Below are 18,715 nucleotides of genomic sequence, written 5' to 3'. Positions count from 1 at the left end.
CCATCCCAAACCCTCCAGTGTCTTCTTTCTTTCATCCAAATTACTGTTCTCTCCCACGTGTTTCCACAAAATTGTTTTTATAGCTGGTATGTCTCTGTAGTCCTTGCCAGTGAAGTTGCGTGTTGCAAGCTTTGTATTTTTGAGAACTTAGCAGTTGCCTACAGTGAGTGTTCAGTTGAAAAAAAAATGACAAGAACAAAAATTAGTTCAGCAAGTGTCAGATGGATGTGAAGGATATACTAGCACCAGCATGAGACTTCCTTCTTGATCCAATTAGATAAACTGGGTAAAGAACAGAAAAGGCAATAAGTTTCTGATCACATGACCCAGTTATGAGTCCAAATTGCCTGGAAGCATCTTACACTTTGGGAAACACGGATTAGAGCAGGAGTTTTAAAACTTCTTTGATCAGGACCTATAGAAGAAATACATTTTATATCTGGAGCCAATGAGAATAAGAGCGCGCACACACACACACACACACACACACACAACTAAAGAAAAGATAATTTAGGCAACAATAGTCACCCTTACTCTGTATACCATGCTGCAGTATGCTTTATCCCATGTTGTTGTCTTTCCTTTTTTTCTTTTTTAAAATGTTGATCGTGGAATGCTAAATTGATTTCAACCCCCCCCCCCAACCCCAGAACTGGCTTGTGAAAAACTCATACTTTGAATATTTCTGAATTAAGGGAAGAAGGACTGGTGGTAAGGAAACAACAAAAGAGGCTATTGTAATCATCCCAGCAAGAAATGATGGGTCCTACTGGATGCTAGTGGCAATAGAAACGAAATAGAGATAAAATTGACAGTGTGATTACACTCGCCTTTAAAACATTGTAACATTTCCCATAGGGCGGTGGAATTTATAAATCCATTTATTTACGAGTTAGTTTAATGTGATCGAGCTCTCTAGCAATTGGTCAACTTTGGGGTGACTTTTGATGGGAAAGTAGCACTTCAGGGAAAATTGGCTGGTGGCATCAACCTTGCAAAGCAACACATTCGATCAGATTCAAATCTGAGCATTTTTTTTTTATGTTGGAAAGCTTTCTATTTGCATATTCCATTCACATCATGCTCTTCAAGAAATCTTCAACCGTGGGCACACTTGGGTTTTTAAGTCTGTACAGCAATTGTTGTCTTGGATGATAGCTTGTTTTGTAACCCTCTGGTAGCCACACGAGTGTGACAGTGATGAAATTAAAATTGTAATTACATTGTGCTCATATTGTTTGTTCGAGTGAGACTTAATGACTGAGTTCCCTTGAGCGAATTGCCAAATATGAGAACATTTCAAGTCTTAAAGCAAGGAAAAATACACTTTCTTGAACGGCTCTGGAAAGGCCACCTCTATTTACAAGTGTGGCTATAAAATAAACAATCTTCACCTTTAATTTACGTTCACTACCACACCAAGATGCTTAGGTGTTAAGAAAGGACTGTACGACGATGCATTTGCCAGACAAAAAGCTTTCCCCGTTATTAATGACTGGCGGTGCCCCAGTGTAATCAAAGGGCACAGCTGCGGTGATATACAGCAGTGACAAACCTCAGGATCTTTCCTTCTCGATGCTAACCTAACAGCTAGCAGCCAAGAACTTCAGCGCTGTATATCTACAAGATAAATAGCGCAAGATATGAATATACGTATTGCTTACAGTCTTGAAAAGTATTGTTATATCCCCCTCCACAATCATTCTAAATATGACGCCAGTGCATTTTTCACCATTTCAGTACAAAGCTTGTTGTTTGTAAATGGCAATAGTTTTCTAGTGGAGATTTAAAACCCTCCAACTGTCCCACTTACTGCAGGCTGATTTGAAAACTGGTGCCTATGCTGCAGATGGTGTCAGTAGAGCAGGTTTCCAGAGATTCATAACCCCTTTTACGTTGACAGGCAGCATCAAAAGAAGGAATCACTTCAGGAATATACTAGAAATCATTTTTATTTTTACTCCTCGATCATGCCAAGATGATCTAGAGGGAAAACTGAAAGTCACTCATGATATGAATTTGACATGAAGGAATCCGTAAGAGGAATTCACTGGTGTTTTTATTTCCAGCTACTAAGCCATTTTTTTCCCCTCTCTCTCCTGCTTTGAACTTGTGACCAGTAAGTGCCATATTTTGCTTTGCTAAGAGTTCAAGAAATGCATTTAATTGGGAGTTATGGCCAAGGTAAAACACAGACTAAATAACCAACTTGAAAAGAGGTTAGCTTTCTGCACTTACTCAGGTGTGAATTCCTGCGGAAAAATTCTATAATCACTGATCAGGTTTCCGTTAAAAATAAAGTGAACAAAACCACTGAATGGACAAAGCAAGGTCTTTTCCCAGATCAATAGCAAAGACACGTCCATGCACACACAGAGGAAGTCAGTGCAGCTCCATGACCTTTTCATGAACTTTCTGGGAGACGGAAAGATCATTCAAAGGGCAGAGGTCAGCGTTCATGCTGGTCACAAACAAAAATCAGATTTAACCTCGTAATGAAGGATTCAGGGCTCTCACCTACTGATGCAAATCAAATACTAACATTGTATATTTTCTTACGTTATCTACTGCAGAAGAAACTGCTTTTGTATTTGAAGCATATATTAACATTTATTTACCAGCTCATATTATTTTGCTATTTTTTATCAAGCATCACCAGATTGAAAACTGGAAGACCTCAGTCAAGATGGGAATCTTTAGCTCATGGAGAAGAACAGATGCTCAAGATGTCCTCTCTGGGTGCTCCCCCTCCCGCCCCCCCCACGAGCTCCAGGGCACACAGCACAGAGGAAAGAGCAGCGTTCTCGAAATGCAAGATAACAGGGAGTTAAGAAGAGAGCTCCAGTTAGAAATAAATTGCATAGGTCATGAGGGGAAACCTGAGTGTTGCTACTCTGTGGACCCGACCCACCACACAAAGCTCTCAGTTTTTGCTCCAGAGACGTTCAGGGCAGAAGAGATAGCAGTGGGGATGACTAGGACTCTAGGGCATTTGACAAAAGAGCCATGTTTTCAGTAGCCCAGACTCAGGTCAGCATCACTGGGAAAACCCAAAACCGACATGGCTTCCTGGGTGGAAGGTGTCCACCCGAAAGTGCTAACCAGTAACTTTTCTTGCCGGTATTCTTCAACAAAGGAGAACCCAAATAGACCAAAGTCTTTCAGAATCAATTAGTGATAAGGCACTTTGGGGGGGGCTTTGAGAAATCAGGCAAGTATCAGAATATAGGAATCCTACTATTCAGAGAAAATGAGTATCTTAGCTATCAATCCAGAAGAAAAGGCATTTTCAGAGAAACCGATGCAACCACTACATGGCACAAAGGGCTTTGCATCTCTCTATGGACGGGGTGTGGTAGTTCAAGGTTAGAAAGTTCCAAAGCCTTTAATAAATGCACCTGTAACATATAGCAAAATCTGGGCACTATCTTGTATTCTAACATGTGTCCTAAAGACACATGCTATTCTTGCCTGTCCATTGTTATATTTTCCTGGGTACAACATTTAATTTTCTTAATCAATTGACATATGACATAAGCAAATTTCAACACATCTGAAATCTATTTCTACCAGTAGTTTTTCTGTGAAACTTTAATTCTCAATACTTCGTGTTAAGTTGGAAATTAGCTCTTAGCAAAACAAGTTTATGTGAGCATGTGGGGAGTGGGATGGACCAGGGAGAGTGGATGCCTAATAAGCCTATAGAACTTGACATCTAGAGAAAATACTTGAGAGAGCATTCCAGCTTTCCCTCTTTGTCTTCCAGAAAAGAGACCAATGTTTGGTGATAGAGTATGTATGTGTGTGGGGGAGGAGGGTTGAGGGATGCCGACCAATCAGAACAGAGACAGGCCCTGACCAATCAGAATGAACTGTGGGTCTAGTGCTGCGGCAGGATCCCAAAACTCTGCCTTAAGTACCAGTTAAAATGCTTTGGCTGCTGAACCTGGGAGGGTGGAGGATATACTGGAGGGGACTGTTAGCTCAGGTAATAGATAACATACAGTATCAGACACAGAGAATCCTCTTAGACTTGGGAAAAAGATGGTGTTTGGTTAAATACCCATCTGCCTGGGTTAGAATCCTGACTCTACCACTTACAATATAAATACTCTTGGACAAATTAATTAACTTCTGTAGGCCTCGCTGTATTCGTCTGTGTAATGGGGATAATAATGGTAACCTCATAGGACCATATAGAGAATCACATAAAATGCGACACTAAATGCTTTATGTGCACTCTTCATCTACCCATAGTGACCCTCTTAGGTGGACAACCGTTTACTATCTGCATTTTACAGATGAAGAAATGGAGGTTCTGGAAGGCTGAAAAACTTGCCACCATCTCACATATGGTAAGAGGTAGAAAAGGGACTCAATCCAGGAAGTCCTGCATGGAGCCCTGTGTCAACCTCACAGTCTGGCCCCAGAAACTATTCTATGTTGGCCTTAATGGCTCTGCTTAAATGGCCTCCCACTGAGAGCCATAGTATTTATTTAAAATAAATAAGCTGCTTATAAAAGGACTTAATGTAATGGATTTCTGCCTAGCTTTTTCCAGAGAGGCCAACGTGTCCAAGTTTACACAACTAATTAGTGGCAAAACTGCACTAAAGGTCCATCTTCTGGCCCTTAGTGCAGTGTTCTTTCTACCACACACGCAGCCGTGAATATAGCTTTCAAAACAGATTGTAAGACTGCTCTGTGAAGGACGGCATAGTGGATAAAAATGAGGACTCCTGAGTTAGACTGACTGAATTAGAATCCTGATTCAACTGATGTGTCTCTGTGCCTTATTTTGTTCATCTGGAAAATGGGTATGATAATATGATCTATTTCCTCAGGTCATTGTGAAGATTAAGTGAGGAATGCGTGTAGAAAGAACATTTAGAACAATTCCAGGGACTTTAAAACCACTCAATAAATGTTAGCTATTATTATTTTTTCATTCAAGCACATAGCCGCTATGTAATCAGATCAACAGCCAAATTTCAGAAACTTTGCCTTGCACTTTCCAGAAATATGCCGGGTCAAGAGGACTAAAGTGGGTACATGGTGGACTGAAGTACTAAATTAGAAGGATAAAGAGTTATTTAAAGTCTCCTGAAGAAGAATGGTTAAGCCTTAGTTCTGAAATCAGATAATACTTCAAAGAATCTTGGTAACATTATAGAGAAGGAGGTCTGAGAAAGTATTATAGTTGAAAAAGGAAAAAAATTAGAGGGGAACCCATGAAAGCATATCATACCCCAGTGACAGTAAATTTTACTAAGGGAAGGTTTAGGTTTGCAAGAATCCTGATATTATTCAGATCAGAAATAGAAAGCAAACTCAGCTAAATATAATTTATGTGAAACATTTTAAATGTCAATTTTTTAAAGGAAATATATTACGGAACATAATATAAATGTATATTGGAATGAATGAAGAATTATAATTAACCTGAAATAAATATTAAGTCCAATTTTGAGGGGAGAGGGCATAAAGATTTCAAAAATCTATTTCCCTTTCATCGACTTCCATAAAATTTTTTTAATTCTTCACAGAGCACAGTGAGCAAGTTTCTGCTTCTTCTCCCTTTTAATGTGTTCAACTTGGTTTTAAGCACGCATCAGAAAGCAGCTTACAATGAAAGCCTTTTGTCGTCTGTAGACAGAAATGTCAGAAGCTGAGCCCTGGCCAATACAAGGTATAAAAGAATTCCCCCTGATGCCATCTGTCCTTCAAGGTCAAGCCCTGCACAGCTGCATGCTCAGGATGGCCTAGGATCACCTGGGTAACCTCTGGGTGACGTTCGTATTTGAGATGGGACCTGAAATGGGGAAGAAAGAGGAGAAATAGCAACATGATACTTAACAGATTCTGGTCTGAGTGATCACACATTTGGCTTTCTGCAAGGCATAAATCTATTATCTTCAAAACTGGCCTGCTTGCATTGCTGGCATTCCTCCTAAGCAGCTGCAAATGATAAGCCTTACTCTACATAATTTTCTTCAAAGTACCTTAGCGATATGATTAACCATATAGATACATGTGATGGACCCTATTTTCCCCGTTTCAGTGTGGAAGGTCCAGAGATTTCAGTGACTCACTCCATTTTTTACTGACTCTACAATGAGTCCTGCAAAGCTGCCTCATTCTACAGAGATTCAGATTCCAATAATGAAACCATATCTTAAAAAAAAATAATAAACTTCAAAAAAATTACACAACTGGACTATGCACTATAATCTACCATTCTATTTTTCCTCACGTGGGGATTTTTCCCCCCCTACAACATTGTGTTAAACAAAGTGGTTTCAACCAAGAGCTTCCGGACAAAGAAATATGTTGGCACTGGTTTCTGGCAGTGCTTGAATAAGGTTAGCACCTATCAAGAACTAGGGGCCTTAGATAAAATTGCTCTCAGGGCTTTGGGGCAAAAAAAAAATTTTAAACCAAATGGAGCCCTCCTTTCCCAATCTATTAAACAATCCTAGAATCAGAATCATGTAATTTAGAGGGGTCTATGGTAATGTGCTGAAGCCGATGTGTGACTGGTGGCAGAGTCAGCTGGTCCTATCTCCTCCCACTTTGGTAGCATCAAATTAGGCATGGCACTTTTACACTTCGAAGACTGTGAAAATGCTTCTTCCTCCTACCTTCCCAGGAGCTGGTTGCTATGTATTTATCAAGTACCATGGGTTTAACAGGGCCATGGATTCAGCCCTGGACCCTAAAGCTGGAGAAGGTTATTTCTGTGGACACCAATCATTAGATGTTTGAATAGTATCTGTTATGCTCATGCCTTAAATAGATAGGAATGGATGATATGATACCAAGGAGGAAAAATTCAAATGATTATGCTTGTTAATCTAGTTTTTTTTCTTAAAAAAAGGTTTTTTTAAATTTATTAAATATAAAAACTACTATTAGGGAGGATAAATTAATCCTCACGTGGTGATGACTGACAACTAGGATTTTGTAGAAGTGTGGAAAAGTTGAGAGTAATGAATCTTCTGAAAACAACTTTTATAATCAAAATAAAAATATCTCTGTATGTGTGTTTGTTCCTTTTTCCTTCTAAAGAAAAAATTTTCCTCATACATTAAAAAAACAAGAATCTTCCCATATGTTTTACATTAACGAAACAATTTCCTCTCTGAAAAAAAAAGATTGTTAAATAAAGTGGATTTAACTTTGACTCATCATTAGCTCTGTCTCCTCCCCTGTTCTGGCATTCTTGACTTTTAGTACTATACATCCTTCCAGGAGAGTCTAGTAGTAAAATCATGGAGGGAGTTTAGCTTTTATTGATTCTGAAAGAACAATATAACAAGATACTGACAATAATAAACAGATACAAAGTTGTTTCAGCCTGGAAACAATTGCAGCCATATAACCCTTGGTGGCCTCTTTTATATGAACTGTTATTTTTCTCTCCACAATGACTAACACGGGAACTATCATCCATCCAATCCAGCAGGTTCTATTTGCTCAGGAAATGGTTAAACTACTACAGGTCAGCCCTGCAGCCTCATGGAAATGCTTTGATTTGTCTCCCACACAAAACCAATTTGAGTCATTTATTTTACTAACAACTCCCCACAGAATCAAGACACTGCACAAAGTCCCCTTTTAAGAAAAATTTACCCTCACAAAATGTGACTTTGCCAAGAAAGTTTCCTCTGAAAAAGGCACAGATTTCATGCACTTTCATGAAGTGGCTATAGAGCTTATACTTAACATTAAGGATTTGCACAATTCCTTAATTTGGCAATTTTCTCACAGGAGGCCACAATTCCAATCTAGTTTGATTTGATGCTGTTTCTGACATGTAAAATAAAGATTTGACTCAGAAATTATCCAGGGTAAACAATTCAAATGTAATATTACTCCAAGTGCTCCTAGCCTCAGAACAGGAGGATGTGGGTCCCTGACCCTTGTCTTGTGGTTATCCAGTCAGTCAGCAAATAAATATCCAGTGTCCTCTGGATGCATAATATCATAATAGGTGGTTGTATGAGCTATTCTAGTTCAAACACTGCAAATATTTCTATATCCTATCTTCCAAAACAGACTCTCCGAGGGAAAGAAATCAAACAGTTAAAAATATACGTCTCAAGTAACAACTCCTTTTCCAAAATGGGTGATTCATAATTGAGTCAGCTTCTCCCTGATGGAAGGTCACCGTAGGAGCAGCCAAGAGGGAGGGTGACTTTCTCCTGTGACGCCTCAGGGTCATCCTGCAGCTAACAAGCCACAGGCTTCATACATACACCTGAGTGAGCAAGATTTGGGGTGATGGCTGAAGAAAAGAAGAAGAAACGGAAAAGAGAAAGAGGAATAAGAAATTCCTTTGAGAGAAAATAAAAATCTCTTTTGTATTCCAATTTCAAAGTGAACTAAGTTTCACACATGACGCTCTCAAACTGTAAGGCTTAAGAACACCAGCCTGCATCAAGTCGTTAACCTTTTAGGACCTACTCAAAGCAATGTAGTGTGACTTTATTAATGAATGCTTTAATGTGGTCTATAAAAGCTAACAAACACAGACACTTGCTATGATTCATCAAATTTAATACTCCATCAAACCTTTCAGTTTAAAAACCAATGCTTCTTTTTTTTAAATACCCAATCCTCAAAATGGGAGTCCTGTGTTCCAATTAAATTTAATGCATCAAAAAATAAAAACCATAAGAACTTAATACTGGTCAAAATTTTTGAATAAACAATAAAAGAAATAAATGCTGTGCAACATTAATTAATAAGTCCAGAATATATTTTATTGAAACCATAGACAACCAAGAGAAGTAGCTCTTGAGAACAGATTTGCTGTTTAAGGGACACATTGTCTGCTGTGTTGTCTCTTGCTAGGAGGCAAAAGGCCCCATTGTAAAACAGCTGGGCTTCTTGCTTCAGGCAAATGCAAATTCTACAGTCGAAGAACTTAAATAGAAACTTGTAGAATTTTTGCACTATTGTACTCAATGACTTTTATATTTTGGAAACCCATACTTATGTGCCTGACTTTGTAAAATCCCTTCTTTGTAATTTCAATATACACATATTCTCATTGATGTTTTATAAACCGCGCTACAAAAGAACAGCTCACCTTGCCTGTATTCAGTGTCCATCTGCAAGAGTTCTTGGATGAAGTTTTCAAAATGCCAGTTTGCTTTAAAGACACCTTCTTATGGTTTTGTTTTTGAATGTTTGTGTGTTGTGGCATTTATCAGAAGATAAATGGAGAGGAGAACTTTGGTGGTCTCACTTGATTTTGTGTTCAAAATCTAGGTTATGGCCAATGTCTGATGTGTACCAAAATTTAGTACAGTTCCAGGAAAACACTGTCCCAGGTCCTGAGAACCATTTGTGGACAAAGAAAGGGGCCTATAAACTGTGTCATCAGGACCATCTGCCATGTCATCAAAAAAAAAAAAAAATCCAAGTGGATTATTATCTTTTTCTCTTTAGATCATCCTGTAGATGTCTTAAGTGCTTTGCGAACTTTATTCCTCTTTATCTGGTTGTCAGATAGGTTATCTCTCATTTTACTAATGAAGTATCAGACATGGTGAAGTTAACTGATGAGCTAAGACCCCAACAAAACTAAATCAAGAGGCTACTGACATCAGGATCTTTCCATCATTCAGAATGCCACTTCTTACCTCCTGGGACAGAGAATGCCAAGTTATGTGAATTCTACCCAGTTCAGTTAATTTCTCTTAAACACACTGCACACAGTGCAAAGTTCTTAAGCACACTCCAGAAAAGAAAAAAAAATGTGAATGCTCTTTAGATTTTTTTTAATGCAAGCATAGAATCTACAAGATAGTTTAAATGATATGGGAAGTGAAAAACTACTATGTTGCTGCTACAAAATGTGAATAATTCACTCACATTATCTGAGATTTGTGTGGCAGACTGACTCATGAATCATAGAGTAACCATTAAAAAATGACAAAAAGTAGGTCAATTTTTAAATTTCAGCTATATGTCAATCTATCTTAGAAATAAGTGAGAAGGCTACATTTTTAGTGAGAATTAGACTCATATACAGGGAAAAAATTTGGTATGATTCAAAACCACAGAAATTATATTTAGCCAGGACTTTTAAAGATGTACTTCCAACCATTCACCTTAGGGATGAGTAGGCTAAATTCTGACAGGTTAGACAACTTAACTTCTTTAATCCTAATTAGGGTCACAGTTGACATGGTCAAGTTCATCTGTATCATTTCAACTATAAATTGGGCCTCAGTAAGGAGAAAAGTTTCTACTAGCTATATTCTGAGTTCCCGTCTAACTATAATGTCCAACTAGTCATTACCTCTTATCAGAGAATATCCAGGTCCCCTGTTTCCCATTTGATGCTCTATTCATCCTTATTTCATTTTTTGAACATTGGGAGACACATGAAGAATGATGTGTAAGGTACATCACAAGCCACATTATTGTGAACTCTTGGGTTTATTGGTGGGGATTGTGGGTAGAAGGGTCAAGGTCATCCTAGAAATATAGATCGTGGCTTTGAGATCTTTCCAGGAAACAAGAGGGCCAAGGACTGGTCTAAAGGAGCGGCCACTGGATGGTGCTGTAGAGCGTGGTGACAGTCAGGTGAGAGAGCCTGGCTGACTGCGTGGTGGCCCTGGCTGGGAGGCAAGTGCCCACACTCAGTCTCCCACTTGTCCTGGGTGACCCTTACCATTCCAGCTCCAGCCATACCTGTAGATCTTAGTCGCCACAGATGCAGCCAGGATGTGACTTTTTTGGCTGCAGATAGAAAACTAGGCAGCCACTCTTGGCCAGGAACATGGTGGTGGAGACGGATAAGAGTCGTAGAAGACTCTGCTTCAGGGGTCGACTGAGCATGTTCTCAAGGCAGTGGGTGCCTCACAGAAAGTGCTGTAACATGCTGCATTAGGAATTAGCAACCCAAAGAACTAGAGTTCCTTTAATTTCACCCTCATTTAATACAGCACTGTGCTGAGTCCTGCAGACTCTACAATGAGCAAAAACCCAACAAGGTCACTATAGTCTGGTCACATGTCTTTACTGGTCAAAGCTGCCTCATATAATAAACTCATTCAGAGTGGATTTCAGCACAGCATCAGACTCTTTTAGGAGTGTTTTGTCATGAGCTCATCTCTGCTCAACTCCCCAGAACTGTCTATCCCCTTTGACCTCTGTGTCCAGCAATAGTGAAATAGTAACTGTTCTCCAAAACCTCCACAATCCCCCTCATCTGTACATCTTTGCACTTACTTTTCTTTCTCACTAAAATTATCTTCCCACTAACTCTTTCATTATTAATTCCTTTGACTGTCTTCTTAGATAGCCAGGAATCTTTGTCTTTTCCTCCAACACCATCTCAAACTGACCTGGGCCCCCATCGTGTCTTGCCATGGCACCAGGTACCTCTCCTATCAGAGCTTTAAATTGCCTTTTGCTTGGCTGTCACTTCCACTGGGTTCTAATGGATAGACATTACCCATAAGGATAATGTCCCTGCATAGTTCCTATTATTTTATATACCAGCACCAGCATGGGTTCTGGCCACAAGGTCCAAAGGTAAACTGCATTTCAATTTAATTGGTTTCCTTTGTAATTCTATTTTTTGGAATGATCTTAAAAACATTACTTTAAGAAGGCATCTTTAGGTTTCATCTGGCTGTTGAAGGAGTCTGTGGCATAAGAAATTTTTAAATTTTTTTAATGTTTATTTATTTTTGAGAGAGAGACAGAGTGTGAGTGGGGAAGGGGCAGAGAGAGAGAGGGAGACACAGAATCCAAAGCAGGCTCCAGGCTCTGAGCTGTCAGCACAGAGCCTGACGCAGGACTCAAACTCACAAACTGTGAGATTATGACCTGAGCTGAAGTCAGTCGCTGAACCAACTGAGCCACCCAGGCGCCCTTGTAGCATAAGAAATTTTAAGAACTTCTGCTGAATGCTCAATAAGTGTATGATGAATGATTAGTTGGACAGTTAAATGGATGAAAGAAAATAAATTAAATGAAAGAAAATTCCCTATGATCCAGCAAAGAAAGAAGGCTCCAGGTCTGGGAGTTGTGAGAACTTGCTGCCCATGAACATATTTTTATTCCACAAGATGGACCTTTTCTTCATGAAATTTTAGAAAAGGTTCAAAGTTTATTGAATACCCAATACATTTGTGGCCTGTGGAAAACTCTCCATTGCCTACACTACCACTAATCCCCTCCCCTTTCTTCCATGCTAGCAAAGCTTATCTACTATAATAGTGCTAAACCAGCCCAATATTCCTTTGTGGTTAGTTCTGGCCATGGCCCAGCTCTAGACAATAAGATGTAAGGGGAAGTCTCTAGGAGTTTCTGGAAAATAAGTCCTTCTTTGGCAGTGATCTTGGAGAGAAGCTTTCTTACCACCCTACCTTTGAGCATAGCTTTGTGAAGGTGTACAGTCTAGAAGTATGGTGGCCATTGTATGTCAAAGAGGCAATAAATTTGAGGATGAGACAAAAACATGCTAAGGATGGCAGATTGAAGCGGAGGAGGAACCTGGGTCCTCACTAAAAGGATTATCATTAAATCATTCATGGCAGCACCCTATCCCAAACATTTTTATTTATAAGATTGTTAAATATCATTATTAGTGAGCCCATTTTTTGCTGGGTCTCCTATGACTCAATGTCTTCCCATCTCATACAGCAACACAACCTACTGACAAATGTGGCTGCCATAAGGATTAGGGCTGCAGACCTTAACTAGCTAAGCACATCATTCTTTGTTTTCAGACATCAGTTAGTATTTCCCCCTGCAAAGATCAGATTCATCCAATAATTATTTTAGCCCTAAAATACACCAGAAAGAAAAGAGCAGCATTGGTTCTCTAGTAGGGAAATGACTTCATGATCCTATAATCACCATCACCAGCAGACCTTGCTGAAACATTTCTATGTACCTAACTCTCCTGTGTCCTGACCTAACATGCCAGGCCTGGACTGAAAACAGCATACAGAAGAGGCTAAGTTCTGCTCTGAAATTAGAAACTGCTTTGATTCACACCAGCTCCAGGCATCACTTTCCCCAGTTCCAGCCCATCTCCTCCTGTACCTCCTGACATCGCTCACTTTCTAATTCTCTCTGGGGATTGACACACCTTTCCAATGGACTGTAAGCTCTTTTGAAGTCAGGGACAGTATCCAGGGGTTATTGTATCCTCCTTCAGTATCCAAGCGGGGAGTCAATAAATGTTTATTTTATGATACTTTATAAAAGGTTTAGGCCTACAGGCATACTTCGTGTATATTGGGGGTTCAGTTCCAGACCACCACAATAAAGTGACTATTGCAATAAACTGAATCAAAAGAATTTTTTTGGTTTCCCAGTGCAAATAAAAGTTATGTTTACACTATACTGTAGTCTATCAAGTGAGGAATAGCATTATAACTAAAAAAAAAAAAAGGCATGTACATACCTTAATTTAAGAATATTACTAAAAAGTGCTAACTATCATCTGAGTTTTCAGCAAGCTGTAATCTTTTTGCTGGTGGAGGGTCTTGCCTGAATGGTGACAGCTGCTCACTGGTCAGGGTGGTGGTTGCTGAAGGCAGGGGTGGCTATGGCAATTTCTTAAAATAGTATTCCTATTTTAAAATAGGAAACTTTATTAGTTTGCTACATCGATTGACTCTTCATTTCACTTGAATACTTAGAAGCCATTGTAGGATTACTAATTGGCCTAATTTCAATATTGCTGTGTTTCAAAGAATAGGAAAACCCAAGGGGAAGGAGACAGGGGAATGGCTGGTCAGCAGAGCAGTCAGAACACACACAGCATGTATCTACTAAATATACTGTCTCATCCTGATCACAGATCACCACAACAAACATAATAATAGCGAAAGATTTTGAAATATTGCAAGAATTACCAAAATGTGACACAGAAACATGAAGTGAGAAAATGCTGTTGGAAAAATGGCGCCAATAGACTTATTTGACACAAGGTTCCCACAAACCTTCAATTCATAAAAATAAGAAAAATAAAACAGTATCTGGGAAGCACAATAAAGTGAAGCACAAAAATATGAGGTATGCCTATATTCATGAGAGTTGAGAGTATATAACATGATCCCTGCAGAGAAAGCACATGTATAAAGAGATACTTATGATGCCAAGCAGTGTGCACTCTAACAGCTGCATGAAGGAGAAAGTCAAGGTCCCTTGGGTCTGAGATGGGAGAGGAAGCCTCTATAGAAGAGCTGCACCTCAAACTAGTCCTGAAAGTGGATAAGACTTAGACAAGAAGAGGAATGAAAGGACCCACCAGGCGGGTCACACAGGGTGAGCAATGACTGAGGCAGAAGGACTCGCAGGAGAGTGAAAGATGGATGTAAAGAAAGTAGGAATAAAATGGGAGAGGCAGTTTGATATTAGACGGTGGAGAGCCTTTATTGTAAGCTCAGGCGTTTAGGCTTCATATTATATAGGGAGCCATTGAAAGTTGTGGGAGAGAGCTACAATTATGTGCCTTGCAGATGCCATTTACCATACATCTTGCTGTGAAATCTGAGTCATTCATTGATGACAATGCCAGAGACTCTACTGTCAGTCAGGAGATTATTAGATAGTGGAATTATCTGGTGAACAGGTTGTATAGGACAGACTCAAAAGCCTTCCTATTTATGAACTGTTGCTTCCTGATAACAATCATACTTGATTTGAAGGAAGGTCCTTCTATCACATTCCCAGAGACATGTTACAATTATCATCTTTTATTCTTCATTTTTGACCTCAAGGGCAGAGGCCTATAATAATCCTACACCTCACTTTATAGCACATCGCCACATTATTCCCACAAGGCCCATCTCTCATTTCATTATTTTCTCCTCCTCACCCCAGAACCCTCATCACCATTTCTCTCGTCCCCACAGAGGCATTCTGATGTTGTTAATATGTGCATGTATCTTTGTAGATCTAGTGTTGTTTTGTACTTAACAAATTTGAATTTGTTTTTTAAAATTTGGACAAATGGCATTACACTTTACATCTCATTTTCTCTTACTTGTTCACTCAAAATTTTTGCTTTTAAAATGTATCCATGTGGCATTATCCAAATATTGCATGTCTAAAAAAATATTGCATATCTAAACATTGAAAATACTGCCTCTGTTCACTGCATACTTTTCCATAGAATGCAACCGCCCCACTTACTTATTTATTGTCTTATGAAGGGCATACATGTTAGTTCCAACTCCAAATTACCACAAACAGTGCTAAAAAGACATCTTTGTGTGTTATCCCTTTGTGAAAATGTCTCTGGGATGTGTCCAGAAGTGGGCTTGGTGAAGCAGGATGACTATATAATTTATTGTCTTTCCTAAGAGGAACTTTTTGGGAAGTAAAGGGGGCACTAGTACTATATTATGCCCAAACCTCAGGTCTTCCCTGCCTTCCTGCTAAGTGGGACCTCTTGTCATCTTTGCCTTAATTCCATTAAGATTGTCAGATTGCTTTCTAAAATGATCATACTCCTTTACTCTTCTCCCAACAATCAAAGAGTTCCCATAACCCCATAACTTGTAAACACCTGGCATTATGCAACTTTCCAGTTGTGACATTCTAATGTGTCTGAAATGGTCTGTGTTGTTCCATGACCAGAGAACCTGAGTACCCCTTCTGGTACCAGTTCACCACTTGAGCTTCTTCTCCTGTGAACTACCCCATCATATCCCTTACGTATTTTTCTTTGAGGTTTCCTGTCTTTTTTTCTTGTCAATGTGCAAGAGTTCTTTGTATATTCTATGTAATAATCCAATGTCATTTTTTTAAGAGATAGTTTCAAGCATCGCAAATTCTTCTCCCAGTCTGTCAGCTGTCCATTAACATTGTTTATGAAGCTTATGGTTTACAGTTGCCAAGGTCACCATTTTCTCTTAAAAAATAAAAAGACACTATTATCTTCTTCTCCAGGTTCTGGCTGACTCTCTAGCTCTTTGCATATTCTCTATAAAACAACAGCAAGATCGATAGGAAACACGAAACATGGCCTAGGATATAAGACATTTGGGCCTGCAGAATGGGGTAATAAAGCTGAAAAGGACCTTGGACATCACCTAGTTCAAACCCCTCACAACATTCCAACTCACAAAAGAACAAGTGCCTTGACTGAGGGCTAAAAGCACAGGTCTCCTGCCTGATTCCAGGCTGGCTCTTCTTTGCACATCAGACACACTGTGAAAGTGTCTGTTATTCCAGCCGTTCCTTATTGACATTCCTTATGTCAGGACTGACTCACCCTTCCATTTCCCATCCTGTAGAGTGAGTCCTGTTTTTGTTTCACGGTGGACTTCTTACCCAAGGCTTGGGGCACTAAAAGGCTAAAATGATTTCACTTTAGGATCTCATTATTATCAGCACATGTTTATTTCCTGCATTTTCAACATTTTCAAAGTAAAGCAAAAGACCTCACCTTGCTGTGGGCAGCATGTCTGAAAAGAGCTCACCAAACCTCCTGAGTCCAATGCCAACAAAACTCGGCTCCATGGCTTCCCCTGTTTCATATTCACACGATGCAAAACACATGGGACAAATTTATGTCACTGCAATTTGCCTGGCAGCCTGCATTTAAATCACCAAGGTTTGCAGCTCCACGTTTTAGGGTGTCGTTTGCAGTCCTGTAGCCAAGAGCTCTGAAGGAACAAGCACACATGAAGGCTTGTTAGCCAGCCGGATGTGATGGGGCTCTCCTGGCAGACTAATTAGTATGCTGCAGCGTATCTGCATATCTCTCAAATAGACATTGTTTGTGTCTTTCCTCAGTGACAGGGGAGACTGTTCAGTAGGACACCTTACCTTTTAATATGCAGGGTTTGTTAGAAGAACAGCTCAATTCATATTTCCCTGGTTTGATGGTAAGTGAACAGCAGTGGCAATATTAATCTGTAGTAACCTGTCAGTGAACTCTACAGCTAATATGATGTAGTTATGATTTTACCATCAATCAGGACTGAACAGGCTCTGGGCAATCCTTACAGCACAGCCTCAAAAAATCTAATTGTGCAAAAGCTTCATTGGTTTCCAACATTTCTTTTTTATCTGTCACAGGCTTTAGGCCTAGTACACAACCTTTTATTATTGGCCTTATTGCATTAGCTTGTTGGACAAAGGAGAAAAGGCTAAAGCAGAGGGTTCCCCGCATTCCATCATTTGTTTGCATGCAGGATTTTATTTGACAGTCTCATATTGTTTTAGATGTAGATAAAAATTATTAGGACATATGGCATCATGTGAACTTTTGAACTGCCAATTGCCAATGTGTTCTAAAGGACTAGAGGCATTTAACAATTCTGACCTACCTACAGAGGCAGAGATGCCACATGGACGAGCCAGTGAGGTCTCCCAGGGAATTGCATTTAGAGTCAACATAACCTTGCATGTCTTCCTTGACCAGTTTTTATGCGGGAGAAGAGTAAAATCATTCAGAGGTGGAACATTCGCAACTGAGATGATCTTTAGCCAAAATTAAGGCTGACTCTTTGTGATATGATGATAAGCAGTTCACTTTCTCCGAGAACCTGCACACACAGTATGAAGTAGCATGGAGCCACATGGCCTCCGTTCATATGCAGAACATTTCTCCTGGTGTCTGGGACGCAGTCAGATTCTATTCCAATGAAAGCATGTGCATAAAACACAAATCCACATCAAAGTAGCTCCAGCTCTTGAGTCTACAGGGTTGGAAGGGACTGTAAGACTTAAAACATATAAAAACATTTACGAAGATGAACTATTAACTTTATCCATTTAGGCATTTTAATCTTTTGCATCTTAAATGCGACTGAGCCTTTTGGAACTGGGAAATTGCTAATCAGCATGTTGGGTAAATGTTTCTATTTTAAAATGTGCACACTTAGAAATAACAGCTGGCCATAAAGTACATATTTATGTTTGTGATTTAATGTATCACAAACTTTATATTTTATTTCATTTAGCTTCACAAAGAGACCACACTATTTTTTGCAAGCATTATATAATTTCCACAACAGCTTTACGAGTCAAGACACACATATGACAATAAATCAGATATGTATACAATGCCTGAATTTTTCAAATTTGAAATGACTTTTAATAAAAAAAATAAGGATTATATCCATTTCTTACACTGTTCTGACTTATTTAAAGATTCAGTTGAAAATTCCTATTCATTAATCAAGAAAAATCTGCATAGAATTATAGTGATTGTCTTTTGAAACACTGCACCCTTGCTTCAAAGGAAACATATTGAGTAAAGGCACATCAACAGCACAGCTGAGTGTTAACTCTTCACAAACCAGCGTGCACATTGTCCGCAACCTAATAAAAACATCTACACAAAATGAGGAAATGGCTGTGACATCCTGCAATAAGCATGCAGGAACGCGCCTTGGAACCACCGAGGCGGCTGCTGGAGCAGAGAGACAAAAACAGGATGTGAAAATTACTGCAGGAGTGGTGGTGATTTTGAGAGTTCTCTGGCTACCTCTCCATCATTGGTGAGATTTGCTTGTTTTAAAAAAAACAACTTTTTTCTCTAGAAGACTCTTCTCAAATACCTAAATCTAAATGATCTTTTAGACCACCTGAAAATATTTCAGCTTTGACAGACCTCTTGGAAATTTACAGCTCCTCATGTAACCATTCCTTACAATGTGGTCTGCATACCCGGTAGCAGGAGTTTTTGTCAATGCAGGAAAATGTTTGCATCTGTCAGAAC

General features: G+C 39.3%; 1 long non-coding RNA gene across 1 annotated transcript in view; it reads right to left on the bottom strand.

Moving 5' to 3' along the window:
* Positions 1–5,579: 5,579 nt before the first annotated feature.
* LOC102951322 overlaps positions 5,580–18,715 on the bottom strand; it is a 93,040-nt gene continuing 79,904 nt past the window's right edge. The window contains exons 3-5 of the long non-coding RNA XR_006221484.1: positions 17,319–17,690; positions 16,433–16,652; positions 5,580–5,812 (exon numbers count right to left, since the gene is read on the bottom strand). This is a non-coding gene — a long non-coding RNA (uncharacterized LOC102951322). The remainder of the gene's footprint in view (positions 5,813–16,432; positions 16,653–17,318; positions 17,691–18,715) is intronic.

Source organism: Panthera tigris, chromosome C1, assembly GCF_018350195.1.
Source record: "Panthera tigris isolate Pti1 chromosome C1, P.tigris_Pti1_mat1.1, whole genome shotgun sequence".
NCBI classification, from domain to species: Eukaryota; Metazoa; Chordata; class Mammalia; order Carnivora; family Felidae; genus Panthera; species Panthera tigris.
The sequence above is the reverse complement of the archived record's forward strand: the minus strand, read 5'-3'. Positions and strand labels throughout refer to the sequence as shown.